We start from the raw sequence: 20,397 nt of genomic DNA, 5'->3' as shown, positions 1-20,397 counted from the left end.
ATTATGCCCGCAGACATCTACACATATTGGGGCTTGGCCCAACCACACGCGCCCGTGCCCGAGCTGCCAGTCTAGTACCAGACGCCAGTTTATCAGTGGGAGCCAAAGGATCTCACACAGCAGTGGCATCCACAGTCTACTCCTGAGTATCCCGGAGCTGGTTATTTCCCGCCATTGGAGTAGACCAAGATAGGCCAAAAGCCTAAGCTTGGGGGAGTACGTGTCCTCACCGACTTTACATTCATGCTTATGCTTTCACTTTGTTAGCCGGTGTTTACACTTTGCCACTGTATTATCCATGCTACTTTCTTTTCGTTTTCTCGTTTTCTTGTTTTGTGTCCTATTGAGAAAACCCAAAAAGATTTTTCTTTCTTCTTTTGCTTGTTGGGAGCTTTCCCGTGTAAATAGTTTTCTTTTTCTTTGTGTCAAGGTAGAAGATATTGGTTACAATGTTTTTTGGTTCTTGCATGCTTACCTGTTTTGCTTTCCAAGAGCCACATTACTTTGTCTTCTCCTTTGTGTTTGCCTGCAGATTCAGCTTAGTCCAATGCGCTTATTATCGTTTTCATCGTTCAATCGTGCAAATGAAAGGCAACAATGATGATATATGATGAAGTGACTAAGACTGAAAAGTTGGTATGAACTCTATCTATTTTGTTTTTTTAAATATGACTAGCTTGTCGACCCAGATTTAGCTTGGTTGTGAGAGAACCATGTTTGCAATGACAAGTTAGAGATCATAGTTTCTGATGCCATGCTTATTTAGCTAAGAGCTTATAATGGTTTGTCTTGAATGCTAACATAGATTTTGAGATGACTATGATGTAGTATGATAGGATGGTATTCTCCTTGGAATGTTTCAAGTGGCTTGACTTGGCGCATGTTCATGCATGTAGTTGAAACAAAATCAACATAGCCTCTATGATGTTTGTGTTCATGGTGATTTATATCCTGGTCTTGCTTGCATTCAATGTTAGTCAAACTCATTGCATCTTGATGACTGTTGTCGCTCTCTACTTGGTCGCTTCCCAGTCTTTTGCTAGCCTTCACTTGTACTAAGCGGGAATACTGCTTGTGCATCCACTCCCATAAACCCAAAAGTTTTTCCATGAGAGTCCACCATACCTACCTATTTGCGGTATCCACGTGTCGTTCCAAGTAAATTTGCATGTGCCATTCTCTAAACCTTCAAGAAATAATCTGTTTTGCATGCCCGAACCGCTCATGTGGTGACAGAGGGCTATTGGTATCTTCCATGCTAGGAGTGTTATCCTCGACATGTGTTTATTCATAGTCATTCACAAGAAAGGGGCCGGTATTTGGAATGCCCAGTTCCACGCTTAAATCGAAAACATAACTGTAAAACAAGACTCCCCCCGGATTGATGTTAGTATGGACGGTACCTGAGGATTCGGCTAGCCGTGGAGTGTGATTGATTGGTGGTGGGGGAGTTAAAACTTTACTTTTCTGTTTGGGAACCGCCTATAGCATGAGTAGCATGGAAGATATTGATAACTCTTGGTCATTGCGTTGACAATGAAAGCATGCCACCCAAAATTATTATCTCTGTTTTCAAAGCTTGAGCTCTGGCACCTCTGCAAATCAATGCTTCCCTCTGCGAAGGGCCTGTCTATTTATTTTCCTGTCAAGTCATCCTCCTCTTATATAAGCACCAATTAGAGAGTACCTCTGTCATTTTTACGCTTTGCTTTTGATTAATATTGAGTATGACTATGACTGGATCTTCGTTGCTATGAATTACAATGTCTAGTCAGCCCTTGATCTTTGAAAGTGCTCTGCATTTATGTTTTGCGGTCTCAAAAAGAGCTAGCCAGATACCACCTATTCATGTTGTCACCAATATATGTGTGTTTTAGATCCGATCTTGCAAGTTGTAGTCACCTACTATGTGTTATGATCCGGCAACCCTGGAGTGACAATAACCGGAACCCCTCCCAGTGATGACCATAGTTTGAGGAGTTCATGTGTTCACCAAGTGCTAATGTGTTGGTCCGGTTCTTTATTAAAAGGAGAACCTTAATATCCCGTAGTTTCCTTTTGGACCCCGCTGCCACGGGAGGGATGGACAATAGATGTCATGCAAGTTCTTTTCCCTAAGCACGTATGACGACACACGGAATGCATGCCTACATCACATTGACGAATGGGAGCTAGCCACATATCTCTCCGTGTTATAGCTGTTCATGATGAATATCATCCAAACAAATCACCGACGCATTGCCTACGAGTTTATCCTCCTACTGCTGTTACTTTTCTTGCTCTGCTGCTGCTACTACTATTGCTACTGTTGTTATTTGTTTTGCTCTGCTGCTGCTGCTACTACTGTTGCTACTACTGTCGCTTGCTACTGTTGCTACTTGCTACTGCTGTCACTACTACTGTTTCTTGCCGTCGCTATTGCTTGTTACACTGTCGTTACTCGCTACTTTGCTATTACTACTGTGCTTGCAGATACTAATATTTTAGGTGTGGTTGAATCTGACAAATTCAGGTACTAATACTTGAGAGTATTCTCTCACCTCCCGTCGTGCAAACCAACAAATTGGGTCGAATACTCTACCCTCGAAAACTGTTGCGAACCCACGCACTGGTGGGCCATCAACAACATTTTCTAGTTCCGTTGCCGGGAGTGCTAGTAGCATTCTTCTGGTGCCGTTGCAAGGGAAGGATTGTTGTCATCAGCATTCGTCTAGCTATCGCCAGACATTGCAAATCAGCTTGCAGTCTTAATACAGTGTAGGTAGGCCACCTATACAATTTTCGTCACAATCGGAGTTTGTTTGATACCCGAACCGTTAAACCTATAGCGGCACTATAGCCGGCCCATCGTCGGACGTTTTTTTGATGTTTTAAACTCTGCCACCGGGTTGCCCTTTTTCCCTCCCATCTTCGCCTAGCCCCTCTACATAGTGCACCGACCTGTGCGTAGCCTAGTCCGAAACCCCCCGAAACCTGGATCATACGGTCGTGACCGTTGGATCCGGATCAACCCCATTTTACCGCAAGTTATCATCGGTTTGTCAATTGGACCACCTAACCTAGTTATTTCTGACCGTCCAATTTTTAGTCTGAGGGTCCAATTACTATTTATAGATCCATGTAGCCCAGTTCAGAGCAAAAACAAGTTTCTAGGGATCCTCCCTTGTCTCATCCGCGCGCCGCCACCTAACTCGGGGTCCAACCCGATCCAACCAGCGCGCAGCGACGCACCAGTTCTTCCCTCGACCCCCTGCTCCTCGCCCCGCAACCACCAGATAAATCCGCCACGTCGCGTTCTGCGCCCGCCAGCCCCGAGCGCCATGGTCGTGCCTCGCCCGAGCGCAGCGGTGCAAGTGCCCTGCTCCTCCTTCTCTTCCTTCATCCTTCCTCTCTCTCACCTCGTTCACCGGCCAGTGTTGGAAATATGCCTTAGAGGAAATAATAAAATAGTTATCTTTATATTTCCTGTTTCAAGATAATCGTTTATTATCCATGCTATAATTATATTGAATGGAAACATAAATGCATGTGTGGATATATAGACAAAATAATATCCCTAGTGAGCCTCTAGTTCAAACACTCGTTGATTAAGGATGGTTAAGGTTTCCTAGCCATAGAGAACCATTGTCACTTCATGACGGGATCACATCATTAGGAGAATGATGTGATGGACAAGACACAACTATAAACGTAGCATATGATCGTGTCAGTTTGTTGCTACTGTTTTTTCCATGTCAATGTATCTGTTCCTATGACCATGAGATCATGCAACTCCCGGACACCGGAGGAATACCTTGTGTGTATCAAACGTCACAACATTACTAGGTGACTATAAAGGTGCTCTACAGGTATCTTCGAAGGTGTCTGTTGGGTTGACATGGATCAAGACTGGGATTTGTCATTCCTTGTGACGGTGAGGTATCTCGGGGCCTACTCCGTAATATAACATCACAATAAGCCTTGCAAGCAATGTGACTAAGGAGTTAGTCACGGGATCTTTTATTACAGAACGAGTAAAGAGACTTGTCGGTAACGAGATTGAAGTAGGTATAGAGATACCGACGATCGAATAATGGGCAAGTAACATACCAAAGGACAAAGGGAACTACATACGGGATTAACTGAATCCTTGACATAGAGGTTCAACCGATAAAGATCTTCGTAGAATATGTAGCATCCAATATGGACGTCTAGGTCCCGCTATTGGATATTGACCGGAGAGTGTCTCGGTCATGTCTGCATAGTTCTTGAACCTGCAGGGTCTGCACACTTAAGGTTCGATGATGTGTTGGTATAGTTGAGTTATAGGTGTTGGTGACCGAAGGTTGTTTGGAGTCCCGGATGATATTCTCGAAGTAACAAGGAGCTCTGGAATGGTCCGAAGGTAAAGATTGATATATAGGAAGTCCTGTTTTGGTCACCGGAAAGGTTTGGGGCTCATCGCTAGTGTACCGGGAGTGCCGGGAGGGTGCCGAGGGGAACACCAGGAGGGGTGTGACGACCCTAGGGATTCATGGGCCAAGAGAGGAGGCATACCACCCCCTGTTGGGCTGAACGAAGCCACCTCTAAGGGCCCATGCGGCTGGAGTAGGTAATAAGGGGAAATACAAAAGATGGAAAAGGTTTCCAAGTGGAAGGGGAATCCTACTAGGAGTAGGATTGGAGGAGGACTCCTCCTCTCTAGCCACTTCGGCCGACGCAAAGGGGCGGGCCTAGGGCCGGCGACCTCCCTCCTCTCCTCCTATATATACTAGAGCTTTCGAGGATTTTTGAGACACAACAATTAGCCACGTGCTACCCTCTCTCTAGATCCGTTTCTCCTCTACTCTAGTTTTCATTGGTGCTTAGGCGAAGCCCTGCTCGACTAGATCCACAACCATCACTGTCACGCCGTCGCGCTATCGGAGAACTCATCTGCCTCTCAGCCCCCTCTTGCTGGATCAATAAGGCGGAGATCATCGTCGAGCTGTACGTGTGCTGAACGCGGAGGTACCGTCCGTTCGGCGCTAGATCGGGACGGATCGTGGGATGGTGGCGATTTGGATCACGAAGATGTTCCACTACATCAACTGCGTTTCGTAATGCTTCCCGCTTAGCGATCTACAAGGGTATGTGGATCCGATCTCCCTCTCATAGATGATCATCACCATGATAGGTCTTCGTGTGCGTAGGAATTTTTTTGTTTCCCTTGCGACGTTCTCCAATAGTGGCATCATGAGCTAGGTTCATGTGTAGATGATATCTCGAGTAGAACACAAAAGAGTTTGTTGGCGTTGATGTTCAGTTTGCTGCCCTCCTTAGTCTTTTCTTGATTCACCGGTATTGTTGGATTGAAGCGGCCCAGACCAACATTACTTTTACTCTTACGAGAGACTGGTTTCACCGACTAACATGCAACTTGTTGCATAAAGATGACTGGCGTGTGCGTGTTTCTTCAACTTTAGTTGAATCGGATTTGACCGAGGCGGTCCTTGGAGAAGGTTAAATAGCAATTTTCATATCACCGTTGTGGCTTTGCGTAAGTAAGATGCGATCATACTACATACCCATATAAGCCACGTAAAACATGCAACAACAAATTAGAGGCCGTCTAACTTGTCTTTGCAGGGCACGCTTGTGATGTGTTATGGCCAGTAACATCATATGATATATTGGATGTATGAGATGATCATGTTGTAATAGTTAAATATCGATCTTACGGCAGCCGACAAGAGACACAGGGTTGTCTTTAAATTTATTTTGCGCTTGCAGATGCTCTTGCTATATCGCTAGGCAGTAGCTTTAGTAGTAACATCATAGTTAGCATGACAACGTCGATGGAAGCACAATGATGGAGATCATGATGATGGGCAGCACGATGATGGATATCATGATGATGGAGATCATGGTGTGGCGCCGGTGATGATGGAGATCATGTCAGTGCTTTGGTGATGGAGATCAAGAAGCACAAGTTCATGGCCACATCATGTCACTTTTGATTTGCATGTGATGTTAATCCTTTTATGCACCTTATTTTGCTTAGAACGACAGTAGCATTATAAGGTGATCCCTCTTTAAAATTTCAAGATAAAATTGTGTTCTCCTGACTGTGGACCGTTGCGACAGTTCATTGTTTCGAGACACCACGTGATGATTAGGTGTGATAGACTCAACGTTCACATACAACGGGTGCAAAACAGTTGTACACTTGGAACACTCGGGTTAAACTTGACGAGCCTAGCATGTACAGACATGGCCTTGGAACACAAGAGGCCAAAAGGTCGAGCATGAATCATATAGTCTATATGATCAACATGGCGATGTTCACCACTGAAACTATACTCAACTCACGTGATGATCAGACTTGAGTTAGTGAATTTGGATCCGACACTCGAATGACAAGAGGGATGTCTATTTGAGTGGGAGTTTATTAGTAATATGATTAGCTAAACTCAATTGTCTTGAACATAGTGTAAGTAATCTTTGCAAAATTTTATGTTGTAGATCAATGGCTCGCGCAGTAGCAACCCTGAATTTTAATACGTTCCTAGAGAAAGCTAAGATGAAAGATGATGGACACAACTTTGTTGACTGGGCTCGTAATCTGAGGCTTATCCTCACAGCTGGCCAAAAGCAATATGCCTTGATGTTGCGCTAGGTGATGCACCCCCCGCTACGGGACCCAAGATGTTTTGAACACTTGCCAAGCACGTAAGGATGACTACTCACTAGTTCAATGTGCAGTTTTGTATGGCTTAGAACCGGGACTTCAAAGACGTTTTGAACGTCATGGAGCATATGAGATGTTCGAGGAGTTGAAGTTCATCTTTGAGAAGAATTCCCGAATCGAGAGGTATGAGATCTCCGATAAGTTTTATGCTTGCAAAATGGAGGAGAATTCGTTTGTTAGTGAACAGTGCTCATAATACGTGGGGTACTCTAACTGTCTAGCCGAGCTGGGGACTGAACTCCCGCAAGAAGTTATCACTCACAAAATTCTTCAGTCAATGCCACCTAGAAATAAGAGCTTCGTGTTGAACTATAACATGCAAGGGATGAATAAGTCACCCGGCGAGTTGTTTGCGATGCTGAAAGTCGGTGAGTCTGAAATCGAGAAAGAACATCGAGTGTTGATGGTCCATAAGACCACTACTTTCAAGAAAAACGGTAAAGCCAAGAAGGGTAACTCCAAGTAGAGTGGCAAAACCGTTGCACCTCCGACGAAGAAACCCAAGGATGGACCTAAGACGGAAACTGAGTGCTATTATTGCAAGGGGACTCGTAACTCGAAGCGCAACTGCCCTAAGTATCTGGCCGATAAGAAGGCGGCCAACACCAAACAAAATATATTTGATATACATGTTATTGATGTGTACCTCACCAGCTCTCGTAGTAGTGCCTGGGTATTTGATACTGGTTCTGTTTCTCACATTTGCAACTCGAAATAGGAACTGCGGAATAAACAAAGGATGTCAAAGGATGAAGTGACGATGCGCGTTGGAAATGGTTCCAAGGTTGATGCGATCGCCGTTGGCACGCTCTCACTTCAATTACCATCGGGATTAGTGATGAACTTAAATAATTGTTATTTAGTGCGTGCGTACGCCAAACAAGGTATATTTGATATATATGTTATTGATGTGTACCTCACCAGCTCTTGCAGTAGTGCCTGGGTATTTGATACCGGTTTTGTTTCTCACATTTGCAACTCGAAACAGGAACTGTGGAATAAAGAAACACTGGCGAAGGATGAAGTGACGATGGACGTGGGAAATGGTTCCAAGGTTGATGTGATCGCCGTCGGCACGCTCTCACTTCAGTTACCATTGGAATTACTGATGAACTTGAATAATTGTTATTTAGTTCCTCTGTTAAGCATGAACATTATATCTCGATCTTGTTTATTGTGAGACGGTTACTCATTTAAGTCAGAGAATAATGGTTGTTCTATTTATATGAGTAATATCTTTTATGGTCATGCACCCAGTGTGAGGGGTTTGTTCATATTAAATCTCGATTGTGATGACACTCTTGTCCATAACATTGAGACCAAAAGATGTAGAGTTAACAATGATAGGGCCACTTCTCTTGTGGCACTGCCGCCTAGCTCATATTGGTGTAAAACGCATGAAGAAACTCCATGCTAATGGACTTTTGGAGTCACTTGATTTTGAATCACTTGACACATGCAAACCATGTATCACAGGCAAGATGGCTAAGACTCCATTCTCCGGAACAATGGAGCATGCAAATGACGTGTTGGAGATCATACATACTGATTTGTGCGGACCGATGAGCATAGAGGCGCACGGTGGATATCGTTATTTCTCACTTTCAGTAATGATTTGAGTAGGTATGGTTATATCTAGTTGATCAAGCACAAGTCTGAGACATTTGAAAAGTTCAAGCAATTTCAGAGTGAAGTTGAAAATCATCATAGCAAGAAGATCAAGTTCCTACAATCTGATCGAGGAGGTGAATATCTGAGTTACGAATTTGGTGCTCACTTAAGACAATGTGGAATTGTTTCACAGTTGACACCGCGTGGAACACCACAGCGCAATGGTGTGTCCGAACGTCGTAATCGTACTTTATTAGATATTGTGCATTCTATGATGTCTCTTACCGATTTGCCATTATCATTTTGGGGCTATGCATTGGAGAGAGCTGCATTCACTTTAAACAGGGCACCATCAAAATCCGTTGAGACGACACCATATGAGCTGTGGTATGGCAAGAAGCCAAAGTTGTCGTTTCTTAATGTTTGGTGATGTGATGCTTATGTCAAATAGCTTCAGCCTGAAAAGCTGGAACCCAAAGCTGAAAAGTGTGTCTTCATAGGCTACCCAAAAGAGACAGTTGGGTATACCTTCTATCTCAGTTCCGAGGGCAAAGTGTTTGTCGCTAAGAACGAAGCTTTTCTTGAGAAGGACTTTCTCTCGAAAGAGTTGAGTGGGAGGAAGATAGAACTTGATGAGGTTGCGGAACATCTACTTCAACAAGATGGTGGCGCAGGGCAGAAAGAAATTTCTGTCGAGACAACACTAGTTGAAGATGAAGGTAATGATGGTGATCATGAAGCTTCAGATCAAGTTACTGTCGGACCTCGTAGGACGACAAGAGCACATACTGCTCCTGAGTGGTACGGGAATCTTGTCTTGTCAATCATGTTATAGGACAACAATGAGACTCGAATTATGGAGAAGTAATGGTGGGCCCATATTCTAACAGATGGTTAGAAGCCTTGAAATCCGAGATAGGATCTATGTATGAAAACAAAGTATGAACTTTGGAAGTATTACCTGAAGGTCGAAAGGCTATTCAGAACAAATGGATCTTTAAGAAGAAGACGGACGCAGATGGTAATGTGACCGTTTATAAAGCTCGACTTGTGGAAAAGGGTTTTTCACAAGTTCAAGGAGTTCAATACAGTGAGACATTCTCACCCGTAGCGATGCTTAAGTCTGTCCGAATCATGTTAGCAATAACTGCATTTTTCGATTATGAAATCTACCAGATGGATGTCAAAACAGCATTCCTTAACGGGTTTCTTAAGGAAGAGTTGTATATGATGCAACCTGAAGGTTTTATCGATCCAGAGAATGCTGATAAAGTATGCAAGCTCCAACGATCCATTTATGGACTGGTGCAGGCATCTCATAGTTGGAATCAACGCTTTGATGAGGTGATCAAGGCGTTCGGTTTTATACAAGGTTTTGGAGAAGCTTGTATTTACAAGGAAGTGAGTGGGAGCTCTATAGCGTTTCTAATATTATATGTGGATAACATATTGTTGATTGGAAATAATGTTGATATTTTGGAAAGCGTAAAGGATTACTTGAATAAAAGTTTTTCAATGAAGGACCAAGGAGAAGCTGCTTACATATTGGGCATAAAGAGCTATAGAGACAGGTCAAGGCGCCTAATAGCTCTTTCACAAAGCACATACCTTGATAAAGATTTGAAGAAGTTCAAAATGGAACAGTCCAAGAAGGGGTTCTTGCATGTGTTACAAGGTATAAAGTTGAGTAAGACTCAATGTCCAGTAACTGTAGAAGATAGAGAAAAGATGAGTGTCGTCCCCTATGCTTCAGCCATATGGTCTATCATGTAGGCAATCTTGTGCACATGACTGGATGTCGGCCTGGCCAGTATGGCAGGCAGGTTTCACAGTGATCCAGGAGTGGAGCACTCGGTGTCTAAGGAAATGTTTCTCGTTTATGGAGGTGACGAAGAGCTCGTCGTAAAGGGTTATGTCGATGCAAGCTTTGACACTGATCCGGATGACTCTAAGTCCCAAACTGGATACATATTTATTCTTTACGGGGGTGCGGTAAGCTGGTGCAGTTCCAAGAAAAGCGTCGTAGATGATTCTACATGGGAAGCGGATTACATAGCTTCCTCGGAGGCGGCTAAGGAGGGTGTCTGGATGAAGCAGTTCATGTCAGATCTTGGAGTAGTGCCAAGTGCACCGGACCCAATCAATCTGTTCTGTGACAACGCTGGTGCCATTGCTCTAGACAAGGAACCAAGGTTTCACAAGAGGACCAGACACATAAAGCGACGCTTCAATGCCATCCGCGATTACATAAAGGAGGAGGACATAAATATTTGCAAAGTGCACACGGATCTGAATGTTGCAGATCTGCTGACTAAACCTCTTCCACGAGCAAAGCATGATCAACACCACAACTGTATGGGTGTTAGATTCATTACACTGTAAATCACATAGAGATGTGAAGCTAGATTATAGACTCTAGTGCAAGTGGGAGACTGTTGGAAATATGCCCTAGAGGCAATAATAAAATAGTTATTATTATATTTCCTATTTCAAGATCATCGTTTATTATCCATGCTATAATTGTATTGAATGGAAACATAAATGCATGTGTGGATATATAGACAAAACAATATCCCTAGTGAGCCTCTAGTTGACTAGCTCGTTGATCATGGATGGTTAAGGTTTCCTAGCCGTAGACGAGTGTTGTCACTTGATGATGGGATCACATCATTAGGAGAATGATCTGATGGACAAGACCCAAACTATAAACATAGCATATGATCGTGTCAGCTTGTTCCTACTGTTTTCTGTATGTCAATGTATCCGTTCCTATGACCATGAGATCATGCAACTCCCGGACAATGTTGGGAAACATAGTAATAATTCAAAAAACTTCCTACGTCACACAAAGATCATCTAGGAGAGACCAGCAATGAGTGAGGTAGATCATCTTCATACCGTTGAAGATTGCATAGCGGAAGCATTACTATGAACGTTGTCGATGGAGTCGTACTCGCGGTGATCCAAATCGCGGAAGATCCGATCCGAACACTGAACGTACGGTGTCTCCGTGTTCCACACACATACAGTCTGGGGACGTCTCCTCCTTCTAGATCCAGCAAGGAGGGAGGAGAAGTTGAGGGAGAACTCCGGCCGCACGACGGCATGGTGGCGATGGAGTATGTGGCTCTCGGGCAGGGCTTCGCCAAGCACCGCAGACGAGGAGAAAGAGGTGGAAAGGGTAGGGCTGCACCAAAGTGATCTAATCAGGTGTGTGTGCAGTCCTCCGAAATCCTCCAATATATATAGGAGGGAGGGAGAGGGGGTGCTCCACCCCTAGGGAAACCCTAGGTGGTGCGGCAGCCCAAGGAGGAGGAGGTGGAGGCACCCTAGGTGGGTGGCTTGCCACCCAAGGCAGCCCCCGCGCCTAGGGTTTGGCCTTGGGCCTCCTCCCCTTGGTGTGCCAGCCCACTAGGGGCTGGTTCTTCTCCCCTTTCAGCCCATGTGGCCCTCCGGGACAGGTGGACCCTCCCGGTGGAACCCCGGCACCCTTTCGATGGTCCCAGTACAATACCAATAAACCTTGAAACTATTCCGGCGACCGAAACTGGACTTTCCTTATATAAATATTTACATCCGGACAATTTCGAAAGTCCTCGTGACGTCCGGGATCTCATTCCGAACTATGAACAACGTTCGGTAAACACATATACGATTCCCATAACAACTCTAGCGTTACCAAACCTAAAGTGTGTAGACCCTATGGGTTCGGGAAAAATGCAAACATGACCGAGACATCTCTCCGGCCAATAACCAATAGCGGAGTCTGGATATCCATGTTGGCTTCCACATGTTCCACGATGATCTCATCGGATGAACCACGATGTTGAGGATTATGTAAATCTCGTATACAATTCCCTTTGTCTACCGGTATGACACTTGCCCGAGATTCAATCGTCGGTATCCCTATACCTTGTTCAATCTCATTACCAGCAAGTATCTTTACTCGTTCTATAACACATCATCCCATGGTGAACTCCTTAGTCACATTGAGCTCATTATGATGATGTATTATCGAGTGGGCCCAGAGATACCTCTCCGTCACACGGAGCGACAAATCCCAGTCTCATTTTGTACCAACCCAACATACACTTTTGGAGATACCTATAGTGCACCTTTATAATCACCTAGTTACATTGTGACGTTTGGTACACACAAAGCAATCCAACAGCATCCGGGAGTTGCACAATATCATGGTCTAAGGAAATGATACTCGACATTAGAAAAGCTTTAGTAGACAAACTACACGATCTTGTGCTATGCTTAGGATTGGGTCTTGTCCATCACATCATTATCCTAATGATGTGATCCCGTTATAAATGACATCCAATGTCCATGATCAGGAAACTATGAACATCTATTGATCAACGAGCTAGCCAACTAGAGGCTCGCTAGGGGCATGTTGTGGTCTATGTATTCACACACGTATTACCGTTTCCGGTTAATACAATTATAACATGAACAATAGAAAATTATCATGAACAAGAAAACATAATAATAACCAATTTATTATTGCCTCTAGGGCATATTCCCAACATTCTCCCACTTGCACTAGAGTCAATAATCTAGCCCACATCACGATGTGAGTGCAATGAATCTAACACACCTACAATACTAGGGTTCGATCATGTCCCTAACACCCAAGTTTTTAATTGGATTTCTTGGAAAAAAATTGGATATTTAAAATTTTGGCTTTGATAAAAAGCTTTGGAGCTCTTTGACAACCTCTTTGAGAAAACTTTTGGACCTTTCTTTTCTAAACGTGCCGGATTTTAAAAGTATTCCTTTAGCCTCTTCTTAAAATGAATTGGTTTGAGGAAATATTCTTTTCCTTTACAAAACTTGAAAATTATTCCTATAGGTTCAATTATTTCTATTAGAGGTTTTCTTTTCCTCCATCTTGTTTTAGATCATTTTGCACTTCTACATCATCTAGGTCTTCATTCTTATTTGTTTACCAAAACATTAGAAAGGTTGGACCACCTTTCATAATTTTATTTTAATAAAAGAAATTCATGTGATTAGTTTTGATCCTAGAAAAATTACAAGGGAACTGAGTGATTCTTTTGGAGTTTTGAACCCAAACTCTTGCACTTGGTAGACCTTAGTACCGTCACCCTATTTCACCAATAACTTTGGGTTCAAAAGTTTGAAATTTTCAAAATTGGTCTGTCTCAAGTTTGACCACAATTTTCTGTTTTCATTAAAAACCTGAGTTAAACCTTCTCAAAAATTCTGAAAATTTGCATACTAACTCTGCACCCAAAGAGAGGCCACCCCAAAAAATTCAGCTCATGATCTTTTGTGCAAGTACCTGTTTCATTTGATCGAGCACTTGGTGTGCAGTAGCCACCACAACTCTAAATCATCTTTAGTAAATTCAGAATTCAGTGCCACATCAAATCAGTGCCTCAGCCTCATCAATCTCAGCAGTGCTATCAGCAAGATTCATTCGTCCCTGTGCCCAGTTCTTATCCACGCGCCGCACTGTCTCTTGGCTGCATGCGCACGTTGGTGGTGAAGCTGGCCGAGCCGGCCAGTCTCCGGCAGCAGCAACTACAGCGCTGCAACGTCCACCTCAGCCACCCCTGCTATAGTTGCTCGTAGTTCGGCACCACCCAATGCTCCAACAGCCTCTGCGTGTCCCTGGCCGCCTATGCTCGACGCAAATAACGTCGCCACACACTAGGGAGCACAGAGTGCAAGCTCTATTGCAGCAGTGCACAGCAAGCTCGGCCTTGTCGACCCGAAGACTCCGTCGATGACCGCGCAGTTTTAGGGTGAAAATGGAGCCCGCATGCACCGTAGATACTAACCTAACCCATAACCCTCCTGGCTAAGCTCCGAGATCGCCAGAATTTGTCGCCGGAGATAAGCTCCACAGTCCTCTCGGGACCCTATAAATAGACCCATCCCCTCCTGCCGAGACCCTCATCCACTCCAATACCTTCACTCCTCCCTCCGAAGCTCTGCCCAATCCATAGAAGGGCCTCGGAGAGGCGTTCTTCTCTGATTCCGGCCACTGGCCTCGGCCACGTTCGAGCTAGGTAGACAGAGATGTGAGCACCAGATCCCTCGATTATCTCTTTGGTGATCTCCTCCTCCTAAGCCCTCGTCGAATTGGTCGCAGGTGAGCTCCTAGGTGAAGTTTCGGAGTTGCCCGAAGCCGCCATCTACCGGAGCAAGGTCACCGTCGACGTGGAGCCTCCTCTTCGACCGAAATTCTTCTCGCTGACATGTAGGTCCTCGGTGAGTGATCGGTACCCTCAGCCAGCCCCCTCCTCTTCTCTATCGCCGCCGGCGACCACCGCATGCCTTTGGCACCGGTGAGGATTCAAACCTGACAAGGGGGACCCCTTGTCAGTGTATATCTCTCTCTAAATCGTTTTTGGCGAAAGCGCCCTTGCCCGAAGCCGCCTTCGCTGCGGGATGGCGTATTTAGATTCGGGCGCTTTCAGTTTTCTCACGCTAGCCCCTGATGTAATTCTGTTTTATTATAGATTACTCCCTAGTTTTGCTTTGCTTATAACTTTTATTCTACAACAGCTTTTTCATTGATTACTTTTGCAAAATCTTGCTATGAGCGTCTAGTTTATTTTCAGATTTATCTAGAATTTATTTAGAACCAGTAGCTAGGCCTCAACTCTTATGATGTTACATGTTATATAACATAGATTCCGATGAAGGAAACATCGACGTTAACTTCACCGAGCTTGATCCCGACTACGTGGAACCAGGCAAGCATGTTTGAACTTTTGACGTGTTGTTTGCTCACTAACAAGTGTTTAATATTCATCCATTTGCATTATTCATGTGTGTTGCATATCTTATAAACAATGTTAAAACATGACTACGGCAAGTGATAGTCATGAGAGGTCGTGGATAACCTAGTCACGGGGAACGTGATAGGTTATGGCCTGGTCATGACAAGAGCATAATGGTATGGGTAAGACATTGGTAACTCCAGTATTGACCTAGATCGAGTCTTGTTTATGTCTTACTTTCTTTATCCTTCTGTTCCTCGTTGGGTTCGACACTCTTACTTATCGAAAGGACTACGATTGATCCCCTATACTTGTGGGTCATCATGGCCAGATATGGACGAAGGAGACCTCATGGATGAAGAATTCGACAGCGAGTCCGATGCTAGAGGAGTCCCAGTCAGTCTTGCGATCCTGGAGTTTGCCGCTGTATTATTTCACTGCTTCCGCCACCGCGAGTAAATCGTGAAGCTTCACTCTGATGCTTGGCGCGTAGTAGTACTTGCCATGTCACATCACTCTAACCTGACGTGCCCCTTATGTTACGAGCAGTAGAGTTATCCTATTACCACTGTAACATATCCATTTGTGTGAGCCTTTGACATGTTGTAATAAATTGTAGAGCAACCTCTGCTCTACCTGTTTAATATTAAGTACTACTGGTTTTTTGTATCAAGATGAGTTTATTAGTGGGAAATATTTTTCTACACTGGGGACGCACGTGGCTGATTTCCAATGAATTATTTTATTTGGAAACTAGTCGTGACAACCTTGGTATCAGAGCCAGGCTGACTATAGCAAAATCCTAGGCACGATCGCTGATCGGATTAGTTGTTTTTATTTTCTGCATGTTGTAGATATTTTCTGTTAGTCAACATATATTTATGTTTTGACAATATGAAAATGTTATCTACTGTGTAGATGGCTCGCAGTGGTTGTCCGTCATAGGTGTTCGCCAACGAGCCGACGGGGTTGTTATGACTTCTTGACCAACGACTCACACCGAGTACACGTTCTAACGCCACAAGATCAGCGACTCCCTGACTATGCATCAGGCGTCGGTGCATTTTATTGGTGGGCGACCAGAGGCACGTCGTCTTTGTTTTGTTGGGAGAGCCATGTCTACGGAGAGGCAGGCTATTTAGATGGCAGCAAGGGAGGCGATTGCCCGTCTCCGGGACACCCTCCGAGTGATGAAGACTTGTCCTTATCACTACCTTCGATGTCACGTGCCATACACCAGTCACTATGCTTTTGCCTGCCCCAAAGGAGAGGAAGACAATGCTATTGGGATGCTCGTACAGTACGTCAGAGCCCTTGAGTCAGCCTTTGATGGCTTAGTGGATGACCTGGTGGCTTCTCGCATGGAGAACCTTACTCGTCCTCACCACAGGACTGAGCTCCTCCACCCCGCACCACCTCGGTCATGCCTGTCTTCTTCTGCCTCATGCACTCCGCTAGCTTGGCATCATCGTGAGCTGCCTACGATTAAGGAGTTCAATCAAGTCATTGCTCCTGCCCCCATTAGAGATACCATGTCTCCTAGCCCAATTAGTGCTTCGCTGCCTCGCACAGTCCGCCGAGAGCTAGTGCTAGAGGAAGTGGACTCCCCAACTCCTTATCCGGGACTTTCCCTGGGTCAGCCAATCGAGTTCCCTTCCGACTCCACCTAGAGATGGTGCAGCAGATCGACAGTGCGCTTGTGTGATATGTATGATATGTATGATGATGTGCTCCTAGACCGAAGGGAAGTAGTCGTGTTGCGTCATGTAGGACCAGGAGAAGTGCAGTAGCTTAAATAACAAGTCAAGCATACGAGACTACGACCTCAGTGGTATGTATAATTATGTGCGATGTAAGATGTACCGCAGTCCTTCTCCGAACGCGACGCTTAATTTATGAGAAGAATTTCGCAGTGTTTCCATGGATATTTATTTTTTAAATTTTATTCTCCATTAGATTCTAATTTCTCATTTTATTTTTGCGACATTAACCCAACCTTGAGAAAATAAGCCGTCCCCGGACACGCTCCATGCCAAGGATGCAGGGAGAAAATCAATCTGCTGAGGCAGGGAATGATTTCACTCAAGGATAGTCAAGCCGACACGAGAGCAACCCAACATTTTTAGAGGCATGTCGTCTTTATGAGTGATACGTCTCCGTCGTATCTATAATTTTTGATTGTTTCATGCCAATATTCTACAACTTTCATATACTTTTGGCAACTTTTTATACTATTTTTGGGACTAACATATTGATCCAGTGCCCACTGCCAGTTCCTGTTTGTTACATGTTTTTTGTTTTGCAGAATATCCATACCAAATGAAGTCCAAACGTAATAAAAACTTACGGGGATTTTTTTGCAATATTTATGATTTTTGGGAAGAAGAATCAACGCGAGGTGATGCACGGAGTGCCCAGAAGCCATATCGCCGCGGTCAGGGGGTGGGCCCGCGGCAGGCGGGCTTGTGGACACTCCTTAAGGCGGTTGGAGCCCTTCTTTCTCCGCAAGAAAGATAATATTCGGAAGAAAATCGTGTTAAAATTTCAGCCCAATCGCAGTTACGGATCTCCGGGAATTTAAGAAATGGTGAAACACACAATCTGGAAGCGTAGAAACAGAAGGACACAGAGAGAGAGATCCAATCTCGGAGGGGCTCTCGCCCCTCCGACGCCATGGAGACCATGGACCAGAGGGGAAACCCTTCTCCCATCTAGGGAGGAGGTCAAGGAAGAAGAAGAGGGAGGGGGCCTCTCTCACCCTCTCTCCCGGCGGCGCCAGAACACCGCCCAGGAGATCATCGTGTGACGACGATCTACACCAACACCTCCGTCATCTTCACCAACATCTCCATCATCTTCCCCCATCTATATTCAGCAGTTCACTCTCCCGCAACCCGCTGTACCCTCTACTTGAACATGGTGCTTTATGCTATGTTGCTATCCTATGATGTCTGAGTAGATTATCGTTGTCCTATCGGTGATTCATGAATTGCTATGATTGGTTTAATTTGCTTGTGGTTATGTTGTTGTCCTTTGGTACCCATCAAATTATCGCGCGCGTAGATCACACCATAGGGTTAGTTGTATGTGGGATTGAAGGGGGACCAATATATTGATGCATATGGGATTGAAGGGGGACCAATATATCTTATTGTTATGGTTGTGTTTAACCTTAATGAACGTTAGTAGTTGCGGACGCTTTCTAATAGTTCCAATCATAAGTGCATAACATTCCAAGTAAGGGATGACATGCTAGCAAAATCCTCTCCCACATGATACTTGCTATCGATCTAGTAACGTAGTCAATTGCTTAGGGACAATTCTGCAACTCCTACCACCACTTTTCCAGACTCGTTAGACACTCGTAGTTGTTTCTTTATCTAACCAGCCCCTAGTTTTATTTACATGTTCTTTACTTTCTTGCAAGCCTATCCTATCTCTCCTACAAAGTACTTCTAGTTTCATACTTGTTCTAGGTAAAGAGAACGTAAAGTATGCGTAGAGTTGTATCGGTGGTCGATAGAACTTGAGGGAATACTTGTCCTACCTTTAGCTCCTCGTTGGGTTCGACACTCTTACTTATCGAGAAAGGCTATAACTGATCCCCTATACCTGTGGGTTATCAAGACCTTTTTCTGGCGCCGTTGCCGGGGAGCAATTGCGTGGGGTGAATATCCTCGTGTGTGCTTGTTTGCTTTATCACTAAGTAGATTTATTTGCTCTTCTAAGTTGCTCCCTATCTTTAGTTATGGATATGGAACACGAAATACCAAAAAAAATTGGTGTACTTGCTACTCATGGAGATGGGGAACCTCCTAAAACCCTTGAGGCTCGTTATGTGGAAAATATTATGCGCTTCTTTAATAATCCTGAGAAAGCCCCATTCAATTATATAATGGGATACACGTTGGATCAACGTGAATACTTTAGGGATTATCGCTTGACTCAAAAGGGAAACTTTTATGGGATCAAATCCATTTGTTGAAATGGTATGCTTGGGAACTATGCAAGAGATATGGTGTTACTTGTTGCTCTAGGATGAAGGCTCCACACCTTCCCTTTTCTTGTGAATTTAATGATGATAGAACCTTGGCTTGTTATGCTAATGGTATATATGATTACTATGATGTGGAGCAAATAGAAGAGTTTGTTGCTTTTATGGGTGCTTATGAAATTGAGGTTGTGTTTAAAAGGTGTAATGATAATGATGATGCTCCTTACCGATCTAAAAATTTGGCTATGCTTCGTTATTGTTATACTAATTATGAATATAATTCCCATATTGAACGATTTAAGGAGAAATCCTATGCTGCCCAAGAAGAGACTATTATTTTGCAGGAAACTATGGAAGAAGAAAATGCTGAAATTGTGAGCTCATTAGATGAAAAAGATGAAGAGGAGAGCGAAGAACAAAAGGAGGAAGAGCGGACTAGCTACCCGTGTCCACCTTCTAATGAGAGTAACTCTTCTACTCATACATTATTTAATTTCCCTTCGTTCTTACCGAAGAATGAATGCTATGATCCCTTGGATTCGTTTGAAATATCCCTTTTTGATGAACTTGATGCTTGCTATGCTTGTGGCCATGATGCCAATATGAATGATGCTTATGAAGATGAGCTAGCTATATTTCCTTATGTTACACATGATGATTTTGATGAATATAATATGCATGTGCTTGCTGCTCCTACTTGCAAATTGTGAGAGAGGTACTACATCTCCATCTCTCTATGTTTCCAATACGATAAAATTGCAAGAAACTGCTTATGCTATGTATTGGCCTTTACTTGGTGTGCATGAATTGTTCTATTATGACATGCCAATGCATAGGAAGAGAGTTAGACTTCATCATTGCATGATATATGTTACCTTGTGCTCACTACTAAATTTCAAATCATTGCTAATTAAACTTGGCTTTGATATACCTTGGGATCCGGGTGGATCCATTATTTGAGCACTTTATGCCTACCTTATAGGCTATAAAGAAAGCGCTGCCTGGGAGACAACCCGGAAGTTTTAGAGAGTCATTTATTTCTGTTGAGTGCTTTTATATAGTTTAAAAACAAAAAAAATATAGAGGGGAACTTAAAACTTTACAAAAAGAGAAGTGATTGAAAGGTGATGCATTGTGGAAGTGAGGGTCGACCTTGAACACTTGTGTTCATGCTCATGGAAACAATGTAGACATTTTCATGGAAGTTTCTCACAAAAATAATTATCTCATTGTACAATTCCTTTGTGTTTTTAAAAATAATGTGCCAAGCAAAGCCTTTACGATTAGTTTGGGTGATAGTTGTTTGATCACACTGAGAA

The sequence above is a fragment of the Hordeum vulgare genome, chromosome 5H (assembly GCF_904849725.1).
Source record: "Hordeum vulgare subsp. vulgare chromosome 5H, MorexV3_pseudomolecules_assembly, whole genome shotgun sequence".
In the NCBI taxonomy this organism is placed as follows: Eukaryota; Viridiplantae; Streptophyta; class Magnoliopsida; order Poales; family Poaceae; genus Hordeum; species Hordeum vulgare.
This window is presented reverse-complemented; position numbering follows the sequence as displayed.